This window comes from Hemiscyllium ocellatum, chromosome 8, assembly GCF_020745735.1.
Source record: "Hemiscyllium ocellatum isolate sHemOce1 chromosome 8, sHemOce1.pat.X.cur, whole genome shotgun sequence".
In the NCBI taxonomy this organism is placed as follows: domain Eukaryota; kingdom Metazoa; phylum Chordata; class Chondrichthyes; order Orectolobiformes; family Hemiscylliidae; genus Hemiscyllium; species Hemiscyllium ocellatum.
In genome coordinates, this window is record NC_083408.1 from 97,627,392 (window position 1) to 97,650,332 (window position 22,941).

Sequence of the window (22,941 nt, forward strand, 5' to 3'; positions counted from 1 at the left end):
AGGCCCATTGCTCCTGGAAACTGTTTAGTGCCGGCCATATGGAGTGGTGGCTGCTAAGGAAGATTAGTTAACAAGCTCACTCAGTACCTTGTCCTAGTTGCTTTCTTTAACATTAGGGTCATCAAATTCTCTCATCACGTTCTCTCGCAATTCTTCACCACAATTTATCCATGCCTACTAATGCCTCTCTGTGTGCCTCCCTGATCCCTCATATTCTCCATGCCAATCTATGCCCCTCAATGATCCTGCATATGCTGCATATCTTTGGGAGTGGGTGGAGTTATATAGGTTAGCATAGAAGATAGGAGGGTACTTGGAGGTAGATTAGCATGAGCCCATAGGTAAGACCTTTTGAACATTTATTTATCTACATTGTGGTTCACGACACCTTGAAAGGGTTCTGAATAACATGGCCTTGAAAAACTGAAAGACTGACCCTGACCTTCCGATTGCTCAACATTTCAACAAACTATGTGGTCCCATGTAAACATTGCTGTCATGGGCCTGTTAGCTTTGCAATGTAGCACAATGCAGGCTGAAAGAACAGCATCTCAATTTCTGCTTTGGCACTGTATAGCCTCAAGGTCTCAATTTTGACTTCCACAGCTCCAGAACATGACCTCTGTACCTCTTTCTTTCTTGTACTTGCTAAATACTCCCATCACCTAAAAGGCACATACACGCAGCCATGTTGTTTGTGTTTGTATCTTGCTGACTTGCTCTCAGAAAGCAGACTGATTTTCTCCTGCCATGCATTCATTTACACCCTTTTTATATCTCTATTTTATCTTCACCACCATTAGCAATCTCTTTGCCTTTGGCTCTGAGCACTCTTACAATCTGTTCCACTTGCTCCTCCTCCCCCTCTGTCTAAGGCATAAAAATCGCAATTTTCCAACCCTTCAGTTCTGAAGATGAGTCATTTTGAACTTGAAAAGTTAATTCTGTTTCTCTCTTCAAGGATGCTGCTAGACCTGTTGGGTTTCTTCAGCATTTTCTGTTCTTATTTCAGATTTGAAACATTCACAGTATAGTATTTGGGGCTTTCTTTTTGCCTCAAGAAACCAGGCCAATTCCAAGGAAATTGTGCTTTGCCTTATAGTGGAGGGACAGGCAGGTTCAACTCTCACTCCAGCCCACATCCTTATAAGTATAGTGGGAAAGGGAAAGGGAGTAAGCCATTCAGCCTTTTGAGCCAGCTCTGCCATTCAATATGATCATGGTTGACCATACTACTCAGAACTTTGTTCCTGCTTTCACCCTACACATTTTGATCTCTTTGTCCCTAAAAACTATATTTAACTCCTTAGAAAACATTCAATAGTTTTGCCTGAACCACGTTCTATAGCACTTTAGATTAGATTAGACTTTCAGTGTGGAAACAGGCCCTTCGGCCCAACAAGTCCACACCGACCCGCCGAAGCGAAACCCACCCATACCCCTACATTACCCCTTACCTAACACTACAGGCAATTTAGCATGGCCAATTCACCTGACCCACACATCTTTGGACTGTGGGAGGAAACCGGAGCACCCGGAGGAAACCCACGCAGACACGGGGAGAACGTGCAAACTCCACACAGTCAGTCGCCTGAGTCGGGAATTGAACCCGGGTCTTCAGGCGCTGTGAGGCAGCAGTGCTAACCACTGTGCCACTGTGCCCACTTATCCCGTGCTGATGAAAACCTGGGACATTAGGACCTGCGCTAGGAAAATTTAAATTGGGCCCATCTGCCATTTTAAACGTTTCCATAAATATCCAGCCATTACGTTCCACTGCCATCCACTCTACCAAAGACTTTGTCTTACTCTTCCAGCCCTCTCCCTATATTTCACTGGATTAAAGTCCTTTTAGATTCCTATCCTCCTTCAGTTGATGGATGATAACCTGAAATGTTAACCCTCTCTCTCTGTAACTGTTGAGTGACATAAGGTTTATTTAAAGCCTTGTCTGTTATTTTAATTGCCAACGTTCATATATTTCACTGATTCCTTTCCTAGAAAATTTCACTTGACATTTTTTCCTTCATGAGTGAAGTCTTCATTTCCGTTGAAAACTTTATTCTCATTGAGAAATAAATTGTCCATTTTGGATAAACAAAATACATAATGGAACAATGTATAGAATTTTTCAGGTAAATATGTTTACTTAAAGTATGCACTTGATGTGCTAACAAATAGAAGGCCTGCCAGTTGTGTGTCTTTAGTAACTTACAAAATAGCCTGATATGTTAAAAGATGAATTTATTTTGTTTAGGATTTATAAAAAAAAATCTATTTACAGAAATAGAACAGTTTTGTATTTTATGAAGAACTTGTAAGTGACATTTAGACTGGCTAGACTCTGGTAGTTCGTGAATATTGAGGTGTTAAACTGAGTCATTGAGTTGAGCAATGAACAGATTAACATTTGCAAAGGTGAGGATGAAGCCATTATTCTGCTGTTTAATTATGCATAGTGTGTATGGACTGCAAAGCAGTACACTTAAATGGAAATTAGCCTGGCTGTCGTACACTTAGGGGAACAGACTTCCTTAGCAATGAATGAGGACGACCTGCCCTTTTGACTATAGGATACATATAACGGACTTCAATCTAACCATAGAGGGCTATGGTTTCCATTCTTGCTGGAATCCAATGTAGATACACACATAATCTTTGAAAACCAGAGTCTTTATTTTTAGAATGAAGAACACTTTTTTTTTCTTTTTTTTAGTTTTTCATTTCGAGATGTAATTACTATTTCAAGTCCCTCAACAAGTTGCTTCCTTTTCAACAGTGCAAATTCATCAGCATGCGGACCAGGATTTTCCTGATATCTGATGCTAAACTGTGATTAAGGATAAAGAGCAAGTGCACTGTATGCATTTCACTCAAGGAATTTCACTCAAATCTGTAATTTTTCTCTTGTTCTCCTCTGAGAAATTAACTATTCCATTCGCTGCATAAATTTTCAGGTTCTTGATAGCGCGACACCCTGGGTGTTGAATTTTTTATGAAAAAAAATCATGTAATAATTGTTGAACAGATGTATCTGTTGGGAAGTGCGGCGGGACAACCTCATGAAACCTGTACTTATTAATTTAACCCTGCCACCACCACAGTGCTGTGCATTACAGCTAACACTGTGTGGAGTGTTATAGTCAACTCCAGAAAAAAAAACACCTGGATCCCAAGGACATTTCAAACCCAAACCTCGGATCGCTGCCCATTTTCTATTCATTCCCATTAAAACTGAGCCAAGCATAAGATTTAACGGATTAGAGCAATACATGTTTCCCCTATTAATTATGTTTTTGGATTCCTGCTAATTGAATATTCATCCCCTCACAGTTAGCATATTTTAGAAATTATAATACAATTATATCAAATGAATTATTTTTGAACACTGACACTTGCTGAGAGATATTTTAGAAGTGCTTTTAATATATCTGGAAGGAAAGTAAGGGAGGGAGAGAATAGTACAGCTGATTACACTCAGATTGGATTTTAATACCTTCTAATGTCAGGATATTACAGTTGGCATTCAGTTCTGTTTTGGATTCCACATCCTATGAATTCAACTGTATTGTCTCCCTATATCCTGATCAGATTTGCCAAGACCTCAGTGCCTTCTTTTTTGGCTTCCAGTCTCTTCTTGTTAAATACTAAAATAATCAACGTCAAATATACAAAAAAATGATGCTCTGGGAAATGTCTGAAGTGGTGGGTTACCGACATTATAATTGGGCTAGTCTTCCAGAAACCCAGGTCATGTTCCAGGGACCTGCCGTGGTGGAATTTGGATTCAATAAAAATCTGGAATTGATGACTGTGAATCCATTGTTGATTGTCAGGAAATAAATATTTGTGCTGAGGAAGGGTCACTCAACCTGGAATGTCAACTCTGATTTCTCTTCACAGATGCCGCCAGACTAATTGAGCTTTTCCAGCTGTTTCTGTTTTACTCTCCTTCAGGAAGAGTAACTGCCATCCTTAGCCAGTCTGGCCTACATGTGACTTTAAACTGACAGCAATGTGGTTGACCCTCCATTGTACACTGGGCAATTCGTGATAAGCAATTAGTAAAAGAGTAATCAATGCTGGTCCAACCATTGACCCCTATGTCCTATGAATAAATAATAAAGAAAATCTAACACCTTGTAACGACAATCGATGCTTAAGGGAGGACAACTTTCATGACTTCTGGACATCCCAAAGTACTTTACAACCATTGAGGTACCTTTGTTTTCAACAAAATACTGTTCTAGCTGTTCTTGTTTACTGTAATAAGATAGCAGCTGCTGAAAATGTGTTGCTGGAAAAGTGCAGCAGGTCAGGCAGCATCCAAGGAACAGGAGATTCAACGTTTCGGGCATAAGCCCTTTGTCAGGAATCCTGAAGAAGGGCTTATGCCCGAAACATCGAATCTCCTGTTCCTTGGATGCTGCCTGACCTGCTGCGCTTTTCCAGCAACACATTTTCAGCTCTGATCTCCAGCATCTGCAGTCCCCACTTTCTCCTGTAATAAGATAGCAGCCAATTTGCACATAGCAAGCTCCCACACACATAGATGACAAAGAACAATTGATTAGTTTTGGCAACGTTGGTTGAGGGGTAAATATTGACAAAGGTACTGGGAAAAATCTTCTTAAAAAATGTCACAAGATCTTTCCTGCTCAGCTGAGAGGGCTTTTGCACACTTGAACAAGTCACTCAAAAGGTAATGACAGTACAACAGTCTTAAGGTGATCCACAGAAAATTACAGCATAATTGGAACTGTGTAAAGTGCCAAGGTAGAAGAGCATTTCCCAGTGCTGTACATTAAACTCACCCCTCAATCAACAGAACTAAACAGTTCATATGCTTCATTGATGCTGTGGGAGCTTGCTGTATACAAATTGACTGTCAAATTAGGTTAGAATAACAATTGCAATGCATTTGCACTTAATTGGTTACAGAGTGGTTTGGGATGTCCTGCAGTCATGAAAGGTGCTATAATAATGCAAATTATTCCATTTCAGTTGAAGCTAGTCAGATAGTCATCCTGTAGCATTTCCTCCATTTCGTTGACCCTTTACTCTTGTTGAGAGCAATCTGGCTAAAGTTTCTCTGTGGGCAGTACATATCAGTGGCCAGACAGGATAAATTCTGGTTGTATTTTCAGCATTCACTGCGGTGAGTACGGTTGAGTTTTTGCATTCATTAAAAGTTTTTTTGTGTGAGAGGGAATGCACCTTTTTAGCTAGCAGCTGATAATTAAAATCTTCACCCACTGCATTCATTCATGGGAGCTGAAAATACATGTTCATCGCACCCTTCGCCAGCTATATTTAGACAAGAGAATGCACCCTCAATGGCATTAACCTACTTTTCCATTTGCATTGCTGCCTTCAGTTTCTTATCTCTTTTATCAATGAAAGTACCTCAGAGCTGAGTGTGAATGAAAAATGTTGAGTGAATGTGATTCATTTGCGTTATTTGCTCAGCAGTAAAGTGATTATCTGTAATTAAGAGACAAGGGAAAAATAAATTTAAGTGGGAAATTCAAGATTGCAGCTACTAATAATGTTTCAAAAGTTTCTGCTATGAAGGTTAGGGCTGCTGAAGGGTTAAGGGAGATTTTGAAAGAGTTATGAAGACACATTACTTTACAAATCCCATTCTCTGCGCATATTGAAATTTTATTAAATATAAAATTCAATGGTACTTAAAATAAGTTAATCTTGGAGCAGAGTCGGGGGGTTGCAGCAGGGCTGGGGGAAAAGTAATTTTGTTCTATTTTGCCATTGAGAAGTCTGTTAAACTGTCTGGACCCAGTACTGAGGAGACTTGTTCACAATCATGAACGTATCAGCTTGGCAGATCTCAGATGCTAATATCTCCCTAACAAAATGGAACGAAGTCACTGTTTCCCTCCAGAATTCAATTATTACCGTGAGTGAGTGCTACTGAATTTTGTATTTATTCTAATTTCAGAATTTTGAATTTGCACATTTCTTTCTCTTGCCATTGTTATATCCATCTAAATTCCTCATCACAATTTTTTTGTGGCTGCGATAAGCTTGCTTCCTCGGTGTTGGGAAGGTTGAATTCTACACCTTTTTACCCCACCCCCTCCCACAATATATCTATATGGCAGAGAGGAGAAAGGACAATTAAATCAATGCTACATTCACTATTTTATATGCAGCCTCAAAAATGCAATAAACAAACCTGTTTTATAAAAACCAAAGGAACAGTGGATGCTGTATGTCAGAAACAAATATAGAAATTGCTGGAAAAACTCAATAGGTATGGCAGCATCCGTGGGGAAAAATCAGTTAATGTGCTGGATCCAGTGACCCTTCCTCAGGACCTGTTTTCTTATCTGTTTAGATTGTTGACATAACATGTTTGTGTTATGTGCAGTGTTGTGCAATGGTGGATCAAGGGTTTGAGGACTCATCTCAAAACCCATGCACTAAGGGTTGAATCCCAGTGACATCAAGAATGTTAAAAGCATGACAGCCTACGAAAAGGTCAATGTTTCAGACATATGTCCGAAACGACAACTCTCATGCTCCTTGGATGCTGCCTGCCCAGCTGTGCTTTTCCAGCGCCACACTTTTTGACTCTGACTCTCCAGCATCTTGCAGTCCTCACTTTCTCCTAGTTAGCAAGGTTAGATCACACAGAATAGAGGAAGAAGTAGGTATTTGGATACAGAACTGGCTTGAAGGTAGAGACAGAGGATAGTGGTGAAGGGTTACTTTTCAGACTGGAGGCCTATCATCAGTGGTATGTCACAAGGATCAATGCTGGGTTCACTGCTTTTTGATATTTATACAAATTATTTGGGAGTGAACATAGGAGGTATGATTAGAAAGTTTGCAAATGACACCAAAATTGGAGGTGTAGTGAACAGAGAAGAATGTGACCTCAAACGGATCTTGATAAGATGTGCCAATGGGCTCAAGAGTGGCAGATGGAATTTAATTTAGATAAATGTGAGGTGTTGCATTTTGGAAATGCAAATCAGAGCAGGACATATACCCTTAATGGTAGGGTCCTGAGGAGTGCTGCTGAATGAAGACACCTTGGAGTGCAGGCTCATAGTTCCTTGAAAGTGGAGCCACAGATAGATAAGATAATGAAGAAGGCATTTGGCATGCTTTCCTTTCTTGCTCAGTGCATTGAGTATGGGAGTTGGGAGGTCATGTTGTGGCTGTATAAGATATTGATTAGGCCACTATTGGAATACTGTGTAGAATTCTGGTATCTCTCCTATAGGAAAGATGTTGTGAAGTTTGAAAGGGTTCAGAAAAGATTTACAAGGATGTTGCCAGGGTTGGAGGATTTGAGCTATGGGGAGAGGCTGAGTAGGCTGGGGCTGTTTTACCTAGAGCATCAGAGGCTGAGAGCTGACCTTATAGAGGTTTATAAAATCATGAGGAGCATGGATAGGGTGAATAGACAAGGTCTTTTCCCTGGGGTGGGGGAGTCCAAAACTAGAAGGCATAGGTTTAAGGTGAAAGGGGAAAGATTTAAAGGGGACCTAAGGGGCAACTTTTTCATGTAGAGGGTATTGCGTGCATGAAATGAGCTGCCGAAGAAGTGTTGGAAGCTGGTATAATTACAACATTTAAAAGATATTTGATTGGGTATATGAATAGGAAGAGTTTAGAGGGGAATGGCCAAAATTTTGAAGAAAGTCTTAGATAACAGAAGGATACAGACAGATTGGTCAGGTGAGCACATCAGCAGCTGATGGGATTTAACCCTGATGGTTATCAGGTGATGCTCTTTGGAAGGAGTAGAAGGACAAGGGAGTAATCATTGAATGATAGAACACTCAGAAACTCAGAGGAGCAGAGATATCTGGGGGTGCTTGTCCACAGATCTCTGAAGATGTCAGGACAGGTTAATAGGGCACTCAAGAACCATATGGGACTTGCCTTTATTAGTTGAAGTATTGCTTATAAGAGTAGGGAGGTTCTGCTGGACTTGTACAAAACTTTAGTTAGGCCATGGCTAAAGTACTATAGGAAGGATGTGATGACACTAGAGGGGATGTAGAGGACATTCACCAGAATATTGTCTTGAATGGAGTCCTTTAGTTATGATTAGATTAGATTAGATTACTTACAGTGTGGAAACAGGCCCTTCGGCCCAACAAGTCCACACCGACCCGCCGAAGAGCAACCCACCCAGACCCATTCCTCTACATTTACCCCTTCATCTAACACTATGGGCAATTTAGCATGGCCAATTCACCTAACCTGCACATTTTTGGACTGAAACCGGAGCACCTGGAGAAAACCCACGCAGACACGGGGAGAATGTGCAAACTCCACACAGTCAGTCGCCTGAGGTGGGAATGAACCTGGGTCTCTGGCTCTGTGAGGCAACAGTACTAACCACTGTACTCTAAAGAGATAAGCTCGGGTTGCTTTCGTTGGAGCAGAGAGAGCTGAGGGGGAGCCTGATCGAGCGGCATGGACAGGGTGAAAAGAAAACCACTGTTCCCCTTAGTTGAGGGATCAATAACTCATGGGGCACACTTTTAAGGTGAAAGGGAAGAGTTTCAGAGGGCAATTGAGGAAAGTGTATTCCACCCACAGGATGGTGAGGTCCTGAAATTCACTGCCTGGGTAACCTCACAAATGTTTAAAAAGTACTAGGACAAACATTTGAAGTGGCATGACATTCAAGGCTATGCATCTAATGCTGAAAGATGGGGATAACGTAGATTCAGTGTAGTTTTGGTAATACAGACTCAAAGGGCCAGCAGGCCTTGTATGTACTGGATGATTTTAACTCTGAAATTGATAGATTTTTGTTAATTAAAAAGACTAAGGGATATAGGGCAAAAATGATTCTGTAGAATTAAATTACAGATCCTAAACACTTGCTGCACAAAACTATTTCCATCGTGTCGCTATTTTTTCCTTACTGATTGCCTTAAATTGGTGTTTCTGCTTCTCTACCCTTTCATCAATGAGGTAAAAGTTTTTCCCTTACTTACTCTCCTCAGATCCCTCTTGACTTTGAATACTTCTGTCAAATCTCTTCATAAGATACTTGTGTGATAGCCAGAATCATCATAATTTTCTTGCTTTACTACTCTATCCCCTTATTTACAAAGCTTAGGATCCTATATGTTTTATTTCCCAGTTGCTTTATTAACTGCTTCTCATCCTATGCAGGCACCTGCAATGATTTGTCCCTGTGATCCTGTATCCTCTTTTCAAAATATACCCTTTCCTGTGTTCTTTGACTACCAACTTAAATATCTGGATTAGTGTTGCTGGAAGAGCACAGCAGTTCAGGCAGCATCCGAGGAGCAGTACGCTTTTGCCCGAAACGTTGATTTTTACTGCTCCTCGGATGCTGCCTGAACTGCTGTGCTCTTCCAGCACCACTGATCCAGAATCTGGTTTCCAGCATCTGCAGTCATTGTTTTTACCAACTTCAATAGCCTATCAATGTCCTTTGTTGAAATTTGTTGACAAGGCACTTCATCAAATTTTGTTTTTGTAAGTCAAAGCATCAAGTATACCAGCTCTCAAACTGACTGTGCCCCAAGTTCTCCACAAGAGGAGGACCTCAAGACAAAAGGTCAATAGCACCCAGCAGGATGTGTGAGGGCAGGACCCCAAGGCGGACAGTCAGTCATACCTAGAGGAGCAGGTCAAGGAGGACCCCAATGCAAAAAGTCAGCAGAATATGACAGGAGAATCCCAAGTCAGTCAGTTGGTATGCCGGGGCGAATGTGAGAGGAAGATCACATGACAGGAGCTCAGTAGCATCTGACAGAAATATAAGGGACGGATGAATCAAAAAGTATAGTGCTGGCAAAACACAGCTGGTCAGGCAGTATCTGAGGAGCAGGGGAGTTGATGTTTCAGACTTAAGTTCTTCATCATTCCTGATGAAGATCTTACGCTCAAAACATCAATTCTCCTGCTCCTCGGATGCTGCCTGACTGGCTGTGTTTTGCCAGCACCATACTTTTTGACTCTGAGCTTCAGCATCTGCAGTCCTCACTTTCTTCTCTGTGAGAGAAGGATACCAAGATATGCTGTTGGCAATATCTAGAGCAGCATGTTGGAGGAGCACCCTAAGACAGGCAGCCAGCAATTCCCAGAGGAGCATGTGCGAGGAAGACTCCTGAGAGAGAATTTTCTGCCTCTTGAGCTGAAGATTGGCTCAATGGTAATGAAGAATAAAAGTGCTTATTATATATTGAGGTGAGACTACTAGGAATGAACTTGGCTGTCCCTTGCAAAATAACACTTTCATTTTGTTTTTCTTATGAGAGGACTGTCAATTTCTTCCCCCCACTGCTCTGCTTACTGTACCATTGAGACTTGGATCAGACAGAGAAGAGGTTTGATATATTTAGTGCTGTCATCCTGAATCTGACATTGTATATTGACAACAACTGTGCAACAATGTGAGTAGGATATTGCAGTTAAATATTAATCACTGACATCATTGGATCAGAGATGGACCAGTTTCTTGCTAATGGGCTGAGCAGATGGACAAATTCTGCTTATATTTTTTCTTTCTTTTTTCTTTTTCCCCCCTCCAGCACCCATATTGTGTGTGTGCAGGTGTGAGACACAGTGAAAGACAACAGGTGAACAAATCTTTATTCAATTTCCACCATCAGGAAGAAAGGAAACACCCAGGTGACCAGTGACAAGCAGTGCCCTTCTCATCAAAAGGCAATGCTGCGTGATCAAAAAAGTGAAGGGGAAGGCAGGGGTTCAATCAAAATGGAGTTGGAGGGAAAACAGAATACCTGAGGAAAACCCAGGCAGACACAGGGAGAATGTGCAAACTCCACATAGACAGTCATCCAAGGGTGGAATCAAACTTGAGTCCCTGGTGATGTGAGCAGTGCTAACCACTGAGCTACCATACCACCCAAAACTCTGCTTATTAGCTGCCTAATCATTTGAAAGCTGAACAAAATGCATGGACTAGACCAGTTTAGGAAAACTAGTCAGTATGGATGAGTTGGACCGAAGGGTTTGTTTCCATGTTGTATAAGCCTATGACTATGATTCTAGTGTGAGAAGTGTTGTGCTTCAGGAGAACAACTTTAGAATAATTTTCTTTTAAAAATGCATTAAAAGCAGAGGGGAGTTACACTGGAAGCAGCATATGCAAAATGGAAATGATGTTACATCATTGCATGAAGGAAAGTGTTGTATTAATATGATGTTGACAATATCAATGATGGAGAACATATACAAAAATGTAAGAACATTAGAAATAGGTGCAGGATTAGACCATGCTGTTCAATAAGCCTGCTCCATTATTTGTGATCATCAAAGCTGAACTTCACCCTGCATTCCACTTTTTTTTAGATTAGATTAGATTACTTACAGTGTGGAAACAGGCCCTTCAGCCCAACAAGTCCACACTGACCCGCCGAAGCGAAACCCACCCATACATTTACCCCTTACCTAACACTACGGGCAATTTAGCATGGCCAATTCACCTGACCCGCACATCTTTGGACTGTGGGAGGAAACCGGAGCACCCGGAGGAAACCCACGCAGACACGGGGAGAACGTGCAAACTCCACACAGACAGTCGCCTGAGGCGGGAATTGAACCCGGGTCTCTGGTGCTGTGAAGCAGCAGTGCTAACCACTGTGCCACCGTGCCGCCCTGAATTCTCATACAATGTTCTTTGATTCCCGACAGACTTAAACTCATACCATTACCCCAGCTTTAAATAATTTTGAGAATGGACCATCCACAAAATGTTCAGGTAGAGGATTGTAGAAATGCATAAACATTTTGAGCTAGGAACTTTCTCTTCATCATAAGTGATTGCCTCCTTTTCCCAAGTCCATGACCACTGATCTAAATGCCAGAGAACATAACCTGTCATCAAAAGACCAACTGCTCAACTCAATGTGAAGAGTAGGAAGATTTTGAGTTCTTAATAAGAATTTTGGCCACTTCTTGTAAAACAGTAGACTGAGGCCTGTCAGTATCTGAGCTGGTGCAGGGTGCAGGACATAGCCTTGAAGATGCTTCACCTGAGGCCTCAGTGCTCTTGTCCTCAGGGGTTGAGGAGGTGGCTTCTAAGGGAGCAGGGAGTTTCACTAGTGGAGGAGAAGATGCTGGCTGTACCAGCCACATTAAAGAGTGATAAGTCATTGCGACCATTAGTTAGAACTGGTGGACAATGGACAATGTTGACAATGGAGCTACTGTGAGAATTTCAATGGAAGGAAACATGGTATGTACTCAGTTGGCTGAGTATGCAGCGATTTTGGCCTTCTTCTGTGTGGGACAGGGTTTCCCTCCCATATGCAGTGAGGAGTCCAGTATCCAACAGCTCTCCACTTATCCGGGCTCTCTTTACTGTGTTAAAGGTTGAGTTCTCCCACAATGAGAGAAAGGGAGGAAGTGAGTGAGATGAAAATGGACAGCATGCCATGGTGGGATTTGAACCTGGGTCCCTAGAGCATTATCTGGGTCTCTGGATTAACGGTCCATCAATAATCCCTCCAGTCCATTGCACTAGGTCCTGCTGTAGGTAATCGAGAGTGTGATGCTCAAAGCACAGCAGGTCAGGCAGCATCCAAGGAGCAGGAGAATTAACATTTCGGATATAAGCCCTTCATCAGTAAGGGGCTTGTGGGCTGGGAGGGTGAGAGATAAATGGGAAGGGGGGTGGGGTTGGGGGGGGTAAGGTAGCTGAGAAAGTAATAAGTAGATGAAGGTGAGGGAGAAGGTGATAGGTCAGATAGGAAAGTGGAGCGGATAAATGTGAAAGGTGATGGACAGGTCAGGAGGGTGGCGCCAAGTTGGAGGCTTGGGACTAGGATAATGTGGGGGGAGGGGAAAAGAGGAAACTGTTGAAATTCACATTGATCCCATGTGGTTGTAGGGTCCCAAGGCAGAATATGAGGTGTTCCTCCTCCAGGCATCAGGTGGTAAGGGTTTGGCAATGGCCATGCAGGGTTAGTGATGTGGGAGGTTGGAGTGGGTGAGGGCAGGTGAGAGTACATGTTTCAGGCAATGGTGTGAGAATTCGGTGCAGTAGCAGAGATGGTATGAGTGTGCTGTCACAATAAAAAATGTATGCAGAACAGCAGAGAAGATTGGAGACTTTCTTATGGCACTGCTGGCCACTCCCTGCCACCATTGAGATGGCACTCACCTGACTAGTGACTTCATACCAGGCTACCAAGTTCTGGTGTTCTGGCTTTCACTCCTCATCCTCTCGGTAGAGGACTCATGTTCTCTGGACCATCCCCTTGACCAGGATCTCCAAGTTCCCATTGGAGAACCATGGTTACCATATTCCCCTTCCCTGACATCTTCTAGTTAATGTCCAGGACACAGCAGGGCAGCTTCAGAATGCCAGTGCTTTTCTGAGTCCATGGCAGTCTTTTAAAGATGGTGTGGACGCAAGAGATGTTGGTCTTTTTTCAGATGTCCACTCAGTGGTGAGTTCTTTTATGAATCGTGTGTGGCAGGATGGAGCTGTAATCAGATGGGTTGACCAGCTGGCCAATGAGTTTGGTCAGATAAAACTTGCCTTGCAGAATATCCTTCCAAAAAACTCAATGTAACTCACACTTAGCCAAAAGGACATGGTCACCGTGTTCCCAAAATAAATAGTTCAAACACCTTCAAACATTTCAAATTAATTAACTACAGCACTGGAGAAATGCTTGAAAGTGGGAAACATTTGAGGGTCTGAAGTGAAAGACCAGGGCATGGGAGCAATTAGGTCAATTTTTTTCAAAGATTCTGGCAGTTTAATGTCCTTGGTGGGAGGGATTTCAGAAATGATAATTCAGTAGAAAATTAACGACCACTTAGCAACACAGGAAATACGAGCCGAAGAAGGCCATTGAGCCCTTCATGCTTTTAGGGACATTTAAGCAGTCTTTGGATAAGCATATCAATGATGATGGAATAGTATAGGGTGATGGGCTTAGATTAGTTCACAGGTCGGCACAACATCGAGGGCCGAAGAGCCTGTTCTGTGCCATATTGTTCGATGTTTTATGTTCTATGCCTGGTCCATATTCTATTAGATCATGGCTGATCTTCCACCTCAATAGCATTTTCCCACACCATCTACTTATCCCTTGATATTATCAATATCTAGAAATATATCGATATCTATCTTCAGAAATATGCCAAATATCTTTAGGCAACATCTTCCAAATACACAATCACTATCATTTAGAAAGATAAAGGCAGCAGATACATGGGAACATCATCACCCGCATGTTCGCCTCCAGGCCATTCTCCATCCTGACTTGGAAATATATCGCTGTGCCTTCGCTGTCGCTGGGTAAACATCTTGGAATTCCCTCCCTCAGGGCATTGTGGGTCTACCTTCAGCATGTGAACTGTAGTGATTCAAGAAGGCAGCTCACCATCATCTTTTCAAGAGCAACTAGGAATAGGTGACAAAGCTGGGCCAGGCAGTGAAACCCATGTCCCACAAATGAATAATGAAAAAAGAAACCTGCATCTAGTTAAACGCTAAAATAAAAAGTGTTCTAGAAAAACACAACAGTTCTGGAAGCATCATTGGTGAAGGAAACTGAGTTAAGTTTTTGATTCTTCTTTCAAATGTCCTTGATTTTGTCCATAGTGAGGAGAAAGTGAGGACTGCAGACGCTGGATAGTCAGAGTCGAAAATTGTGGCACTTGGTCTGGCAGCAACTGAAAAGCAGGAGAATCGACATGTCCGGCATAAACCATTCATCAGGAATGTGGGGGTGGGGGTAGGAAGCTGAGAGATAAATAGGAGTGGGGTGGGGCTGAGAGGAAGGTACCTTGAAAGTGATAGGTAGATGCAGGTGGGTGATGATGGTGTTAGGTCAAAGCAGAGGATGGAGTGGATAGGTGGGAAGGAAGATGGACAGATGGGACAGCAAAGACGTCACTGCCAAGTTGGAGGGTTGGATCTGGGATGAGGTGATGGAAAGGGAGATGAGGAAACTCGTGAGACTGACGTTGATGCTGTGCGGTTGGAAAGTCCCAAGGTGCATGTGTCCCAAAAACAACCTCACCGCCCTGCAGCTGACCACTTCAACTCCCCCTCCCACTCTGCCAAGGACGTGCAAGTCCTGGGTCTCCTCCACCACAAATTCCGAGCCACCTGACACCAAGAGGAAGAACACTTCATCTTCCACCTTAGGACCCTCCGAGCACACTGCATCAACATTGATTTCACCAGTTTCCTCATCTCCCCTCTCCCCACCTCATTCCAGATCCAACTCTCCAACTCAGCCCCATCATCTTGAACAGTCCTACTGTCCACCCTCTGCTCTGTCCAATCAACATCAGCCCCCACCTGCATCTACCTATTGCCTTTCAAGGTACCTTCGCCCCAGCCCCTCATCCCCCCCCCACCCCCATTTATTTCTCAGCCCGCTTTCCTGCTCCCCCTCACCCCACATTCCAGATGAAAGGCTTATGCTTAAAACATTGACTCTCCTGCTCCTCAGATGCTTCCTGACCTGCTGTGCTTTTCCAGTGCCACACTTTTCAACCTTGTCCATAGTTAGACTTGGGTGACCTTAACATCAAGGGAACAAGGGTCCTAGTCAAATATTATTTAATCCTACATGTCAGGTTTATCACCTGAAAACAAGGACAGAGTAGTTGACTTTGCCATGGTAACTGCAGCAAGCTGATTTTTAAAAAATCCTTAACACAAAGACAGAGAGATGGGAGAGAGAGAGAGCGAGAGAGAAAGAGAAAGAGGACAACAGCAGTAGTTGTGTAAAATAATGGGAAAGGAGTTCTCCGTTCCCTAGCACCCAGAAGTCAGCAGTGTCATTGAAGAGATGGAACCTGCACACAAATTTAATGGAACTGGATGATAAGGGCCGGAAAAGGAATCACTAGAGTGGTCCTTGCTTTTGAACTCAGTTTGGAGATTCTCAGAAGACTGCGGGAAATGGATTTCAACCCCTGACACAGTGAAACAGGGAGAAGCTGGCATGTTGGAAGCTGCAAGTGACTTTGGACTAGTTTAGTGGAGAGTGCAGCGAGATGTATGAATGTAAATTTGTAATTTACAAATGTAAATGTAATTTGTGTTATGCAACCAAGAAAAAATATCATTTCTGAAGCTTGGAAAATTTGCTGCCAACTGAATTTTGTTTGATTGATATTTATTTTTGCTTGTTTGTTACAAATCAGAGACAAGCTATAAATGCTGGCCCGGACAGTGGCATCCACAGCCTGCGAAAGAACTGATGATGTAACCTTTTACATCAGTTGCTGGGAATCTTAGTCTCTTTATCAGTCTCTACAGGAATCAGAAGAATAAGAAACTGTGTCCAATGGCTAAAGAATTGATAACCAGGGAACACAGATTTAAGTTTTTGCTGCAAACGTTTCGTTCCCTGGCTAGGGAACATCATCAGTGCGGTGGGAGCCTCGTGTGAAGCGCTGCTTTGATGTTTCTTCCGGTATTTATATTGGTTTGTTCTTGCCGCTTCCGGGTGTCAGTTTCAGCTGCAGTGATTTGTATCTGGGGTCCAGGTCGATGTGTCTGTTGATGGATGTTCTTGCCGTTTCCGGGTGTCAGTTTCAGCTGTAGTGGTTTGTATATGGTGTCCAGGTCAATGTGTCTATTGATGGAGTTTGGGGATGAATGCCATGCTTCTAGGAATTCTCTGGCTGTTCTCTGTCTGGCTTGTCCTATGATAGTGGTGTTTTCCCAGTCAAATTCATGTTGCTGGTTGTCTGAGTGTATGGCTACTAGAGATAGCTAGCCAGGGAACGAAACGTTTGCAGCAAAAACTTCCAGCTCGGCGAGCAGAACCACAACAACGGATACCCGAGCTACAAATCTTCAATCAGATTTTAAACACAGATTTAAGTTTAAAGAACCCAAGAGGTGGTATGAGAAAAATATTTGTATGCAACAAATCATTAGGATTTGAAATGCACTACCTGTTTACGTGATGAATATAGATTCAATAATAACTGTCAAAGGGTAACTGGATGCTTGAAGGGGAATAGAAATTGAAGAATTATGGGGAGATGAGAGGAGAATAGGGGAAGAGGATGCTAAAAGTTACTTAATAAGGTAGACAAAGTTGATGCAGATAACATTGGAGAAGCTGGCCAGGTTTGGCAGCATCTGTGGAAAGGAAACAGAGCTCATGATTTAAATCCAGTGACTATTCTTCAGAATAGTTCCAGCATCCACAGTTAAGTTGAGGGAGTGAATGATTGTGGATGGGGTGCCAATCAAGCAGGCTGTTTTGTCTGGGACGGCGTCAGCTTCTTGAATGTTGTTGGAACTGCACCCATCCAGGCAAATGGGGAGTATTCCATCACATTCCCGACTTGTGCTTTGCGGCTGGTGGACGGGCTTTGGGGAGTCAAGAGGTCCATTATTCACTGCAGGATTCCTAGCCCCTGACCTGTTTTTGTCACCACGTTATTTATATGCTGTTTTTGAGTTGAGTTTTTGGTCAATGATAATCCCAAGGATGTTGTTGTTATGGGAGATACCATGATGGTAACAGCATTCAATATCAAGGGGTGATATTTAATTTATCTTTTACTGGAGATGGTCATTGAATGGCATTTGTGTGACATGAGAATTATTTGTCAGTCCAAGCCTGGATATTGTACAGATCTTCTCATATTTGAACATGGACTGCTTCATTGTCTGAGGAGCTAGCATTGGCAGCATTACTCACAGCTCATGAATACATTTTTAAAATCCTGGATTGTATGCTGAAAGAGTGAGCACTACACAGAGTCAATGAGCTGAATGGCCTCCTTCTGCTTTCAACTGTTCTATGATGGGCCAAACGACCTTCTGCAGTGTATGATTGTGGAAGCTTCAGATTTATCACTTTATCGAATTGGGAAAGTGGAAAGTAGAGCTTTCACATCAAGGCGAGTGGAAGGGGAGCAGGATAACTGTCGCTTCCCACTCGGATTACAGCACAGATGCTGTTACTATTTTATTTTCGTGCTCGCTGCTCTTTCCCCACACTCCCCGAAACCCGCCCTCCTCACCTCAAATTGGAGAAGTATAAAAGATGTGCTGATACTCGCTCAACTTTAAACACATGAAGGAAAGGAGGACAATTTTTCACTGCATGTTATCTTCATATTGAACTAATGATCATGGTTTACAAAATGATGTGGCACCATGGCTTACGCCATGAACCTCACAGCCTCTAATAAATTTTGTGTAAGGTCATAACACAGGCTTCTGCTCTTCAAAGTAGCAGAGATTTATCCTGGAAAGGCCTATGTGATAAATACTCATTCGTAACGTTGCAGACTATTATTCTGCAGGTAGCAGGAAATGAATGCTCAGGGTTCAGTATTTTTTTCTGTTCTTCGGGTTGAGGTAGGTGATATTCTCATCCATATTTTTTTAACACCAATAATTATTCAACTGCCCTTTCAGCAAACAGAAGCTGCTTCCGCACAGTCTACAACCCAATTGTCCCTGGTTAATAAATTAAACATGCTCCAACTACCTGCAGAAATGAACATTTCAGTATCTTTAGACACACTGTGACATCATATCAATATTTAAAACCATCTCCTGCTTGTATTCTGAGTTGTCCAACTTCATTAAGAACATTCATTATCAAGCAGAAGGGAAGTGTGTTTTTCCCCCACTGACTTAATGGAACTCCTTATTCTGATTGAGCAGTCCCAGTCAACTTGTCTGCAATTCGCATTAAACCCTCCTCATACTTTCTCTTTTCAATGCCTCTTGGAGATGGGTAATGCATTGCAAACCACACAATAACATTAACAAAAGTAAACCCAAAAAATTGCACTTCTAATTATTTTTGATGCAGCATATACATTTCTTACTTATTCGTTACCTCTTATGTGGATGAATTTAAAACCTTTCAGGATTTGCTTTTTACAAATGTAACTGTGAACTTTTGAGTGAGGAATGGGATTGATCAGTTTTTCTCTTTATTCATTTGTCCTGTATTGTTCTTTTCTTTTAAACAATCACCAAGCTGCAGCCTTTATTTATTAATTGCTGTTATATTTTGATTGCCTATATGCTTCTTAAGTGTCTTGCTCTCCTTACCAAGCTGTTCCTTTGTCTTTCTCTGAAGCTGCGCTATTTGCTCTTGTCCGTAACACAGACACAGCTGCTATGCATGTATTCTCCGACTCAGCCCTCGGGGCAGCTTTTGCTCCATTAAAGTGGCCAATAAGGTGAAAGTTCAACCGTTGTCTCTGGGCAGATATGATTGGCTGCCTAAGGAAGGCAGTGATGGTTGGGAATATTCACATGCTCTGCACTTCATTCCTTTCCTTGGCTAAACTCTTCATTTCAAATAACACCTCACTTGAAGTCGTGTCTCTGTGTCAGTCAGGGTGATAATTGAGGTGAGATCTGTGCACTGCATGGCGTTTATAAGTGAGAGGAAAAAAACTGCTATATATGGTCATTGCCGGAAGCTGCACAGCGGGAGGTCAGTTTTCTTTCATCAGTCTGACACTGGCAGTAATGTGTAAAATTATTAGAAAATTGCAGCTGTACAGATCACACAAAGATGTTCAGTAACCTTCAGTTGCAAAATTGTGTTTTTATAATGTGGGGAAAGTTAGCACATAATTAGGTTAGAATATTAAGGTAACTGAAAGCCTCAATCTTTTTGATTGGAATAGATGACTCTGTGTATTAATATTAATGATAGTAAGATAATATAATGGAATAACGTCACACTTTTTAGTTCAATTTTTTTCAACAAGATTTGAACGCTTGTTTGCTTAGTTGTCTCTGTTTACCCCTCCTGGAATAGTTGATATTGTATTATATGCAAAATTCACAAAGCTTTATCTCTTGCAGAGAATAACTGGCATTTTCACATTAAAACAACTTTAATATACAACAGTGACACATGCTTATAATTTGGTAGGGTTCACTCCCTATGAGCAGTGGACAAAACTGCTTACTTGAGGTCAATATCAATCCTGCATTGTACCCAAACTAACAGCTGACAACAAATTTTCTTAAAATTTAAGTGTTGGAAGTACATTTATATTATATTTTAGATGAATAGAAGAAAATGATGGTTCCATCACAGAAACATCAATAAATAAATGGCAAGAAATTGGGCTGATTAGCATCCATTTCTGGTCATTGTGAATAATAGCATTCAAATGGGTGTGCATGTATGAAGGAGGTAAGTTATTCAACAAGAGTAAATTATATTTCATTCCTACTTGCCAGAGATGAGAAGGTAGAGCGAGCATGGAGTTTTGTGAAGACTATAGACTGGCCCATGGTGAAGGCTGCTATTTAATGCATCCAGGTTAGGCATGGCAATGCCCCATGTCAAAACCAACCCAGTTTCATTCTTGTGACATCTGGTTGATCCATAGCCATAGTCAGCGAATCATTCTGGTTGGCACAGTCATATTGCCTTAATTCCACTATGCTATCATTTTTGAGAGTTACCTTGGCAACCCAAGGGGATGGCTCTTGCCTGAAAAATACTATCCATTTTGACACTGACAAGGAAGCCACAGGCACATTGTTTAGGCATACAATGAAAGCCACTGCCTATATGACCTGGGCCCTGGAAGAGTCCTGCAGTTCTCCCAAGGATTCATGGTGGTATGTTGCATGATCAGTAGATGTGTGGTGGGCAAACGACATATGTTAACAAACAGGAAAAACTAGGAGGAAGAAAAACAAGATGATAAAGCAAGGTAAGCAACCTCCTGGCCGTCCATTTGCAAGAAAAGAACTTATCTATGTGTATCAGCTGCAACTGTAGCATCAAAATTCAACACTGCTAAAAAGAGACAATGAGACAACACTTTTTTTTATCTTGCAGTCATCAGAAACAGGTCACAAGAAATCAGAGTTGGAAAAGAGGACACCATTTTATAAAACATGAAAAAAGGGTGCTGATTGGTTGGCCCCTCATTGGCGTGAAGAGGCAGGAAGAACATTTTACTGTCAATCTTAATTTTTCATATAAGCAGGTAGATGCTGATTTTTGTCAGGGTGTTGCCATGGGGATGCATTAGAGAGTCCCCATGATCTCATTTTAAATAAAAAAGAGCAATGTATGCACAATCCTTCTCCCTACATAAAGCAGATTCCTGTCTATTTATATATGTATCCTTTAGCATGCACAAATGCATCACATTGAAAGGGCAACTGATGATCTTAAATTGCTTTCAATGTAAGTCTTAACACAGGCCAAAATTATTTAATCAGTTATTAATTAATAAACAACCTTCAAGAACACAATCACATCTAACAATAGATGTAATTTTCAGAGGCTTGATGGTGGGTGCCTGGAACTCACTGTCTGAAAGGATGGTTGAGTCAGAAACACTCTTAACATTGACCAATATTTAGATATTCACTTATGCTGTCCTAGTCTCCAGGGTTATAAGTCAAAAGCTGGAAAATTTGATTAGTGTAGTCGACCAGCACAGACACAATGGGCTGAATGACCTCCTTCTGTGCTGTTAATGCCTCCTTCTATGACCATGTAAGCACAAACATGATTGATATGCTGCCTGCTGCAGATAGTCAACAGGACATGTTGTTCAACATGGTTCACCAGGGTGTACAGCCTATGGATCTGGCATCATACCAGCACTCAAACTTCATTATCATACTGCTCATTTGTATGGTAGGCAAAATGTCTTTTTGATTTGATGGAGGAGAAAACCACTCATGGGTGGACAGCATAGTAGAAGTGAGTGATAGCTTATTTCAGATGTTGTTCAAATGTTTGAGACACCTTCTCCTTTTTAGGGTATAATGTAGACTGGGCACCACTGATACACTTATGTTACGACACTGGGTAATCTCTCCTGCTTAATTTAAAACCAGCAACACGTAAAAGATTTATCCCCTACAGTAATCTGTAAAAATCGTGTGGCCAAGAACAATTTAAAGTAAAAATTAACAACTTTATTTCTTAACGTATAACTAACTAACCACAATTTACAATTTCTTTCTCTAACCTATCTTTCACCTTCCCTTCTATAATACTAGTCCGATAAAGCTCATGATTAAGATTTACAAAACAGCACTTCTTATCTCAAGAAACAAAAGCTATCTGGTTTTGTCTTCAGATCTTTCTGTGTCTTTTCTTCTGGTTAGGAATTTCTGTTTTATAGGTGATTGATCAAAAAAGTGCCTTTTTAAGAGAGCTATTTTTCAGGCAGTCTGTTTACATGCTAGGTTGTGGCTGTTCTCCTCTCAACTGTTCAATTTTCTCTGGTCTTATACTCCAGAGCATCAGATTGTGTCATTGGCCCTCAAGATTGTCAATATACTCAATTCAAACTTGATTGGAGTTTGATACGTTTCGGGTATAATTTAAACTGATTGGCCAAATTCAAATTTGTTTTTGTCTCCAAGCAACAAACTAATCGAGTTGTTCCTCCCAGTGTTACATTGTTACCTTTTTAAGTACACCTGGTGCTGTGTCCGGTAGTTCTGCTGCTTTTAGCTTTTTTAAAATACAGCCACATCTTCATAACACTTCCCCCTTTAAGAAAATTTTTTTGGATAGCATGCAAAACAATACTTTTCATTGCATCTCAGTACATGTGACAATAGTAAACCAAATCAAACCAAACTCAAGGCCAAAAGTGTTGAACTAGGTCGTTCATGAGATGTTGCGATATAAAGTGAATGATGATTTGTTCAGGGTATCCATCACCATTTACGATAATTCTCTATCTCAGCATCAAGCTTACAAACTAAGCAGGTCAATGGCCAAATTAATAAGTTTGCCAAAAAGACTGATCTTGTATCATGTGGGATTGGAGGAATCACAACTTGTATTTTTTTCTTAGTCACTCACGGGATGAGGCTCGGCAACATTTATTGGGCATCCTTAATTGCCCAGAGGGGAGATAAGAGTCGACCATATTGCTGTGGGTCTGGATTCTCATGTATGCCAGACCAGGTAAAGGTGACAGTTTCCT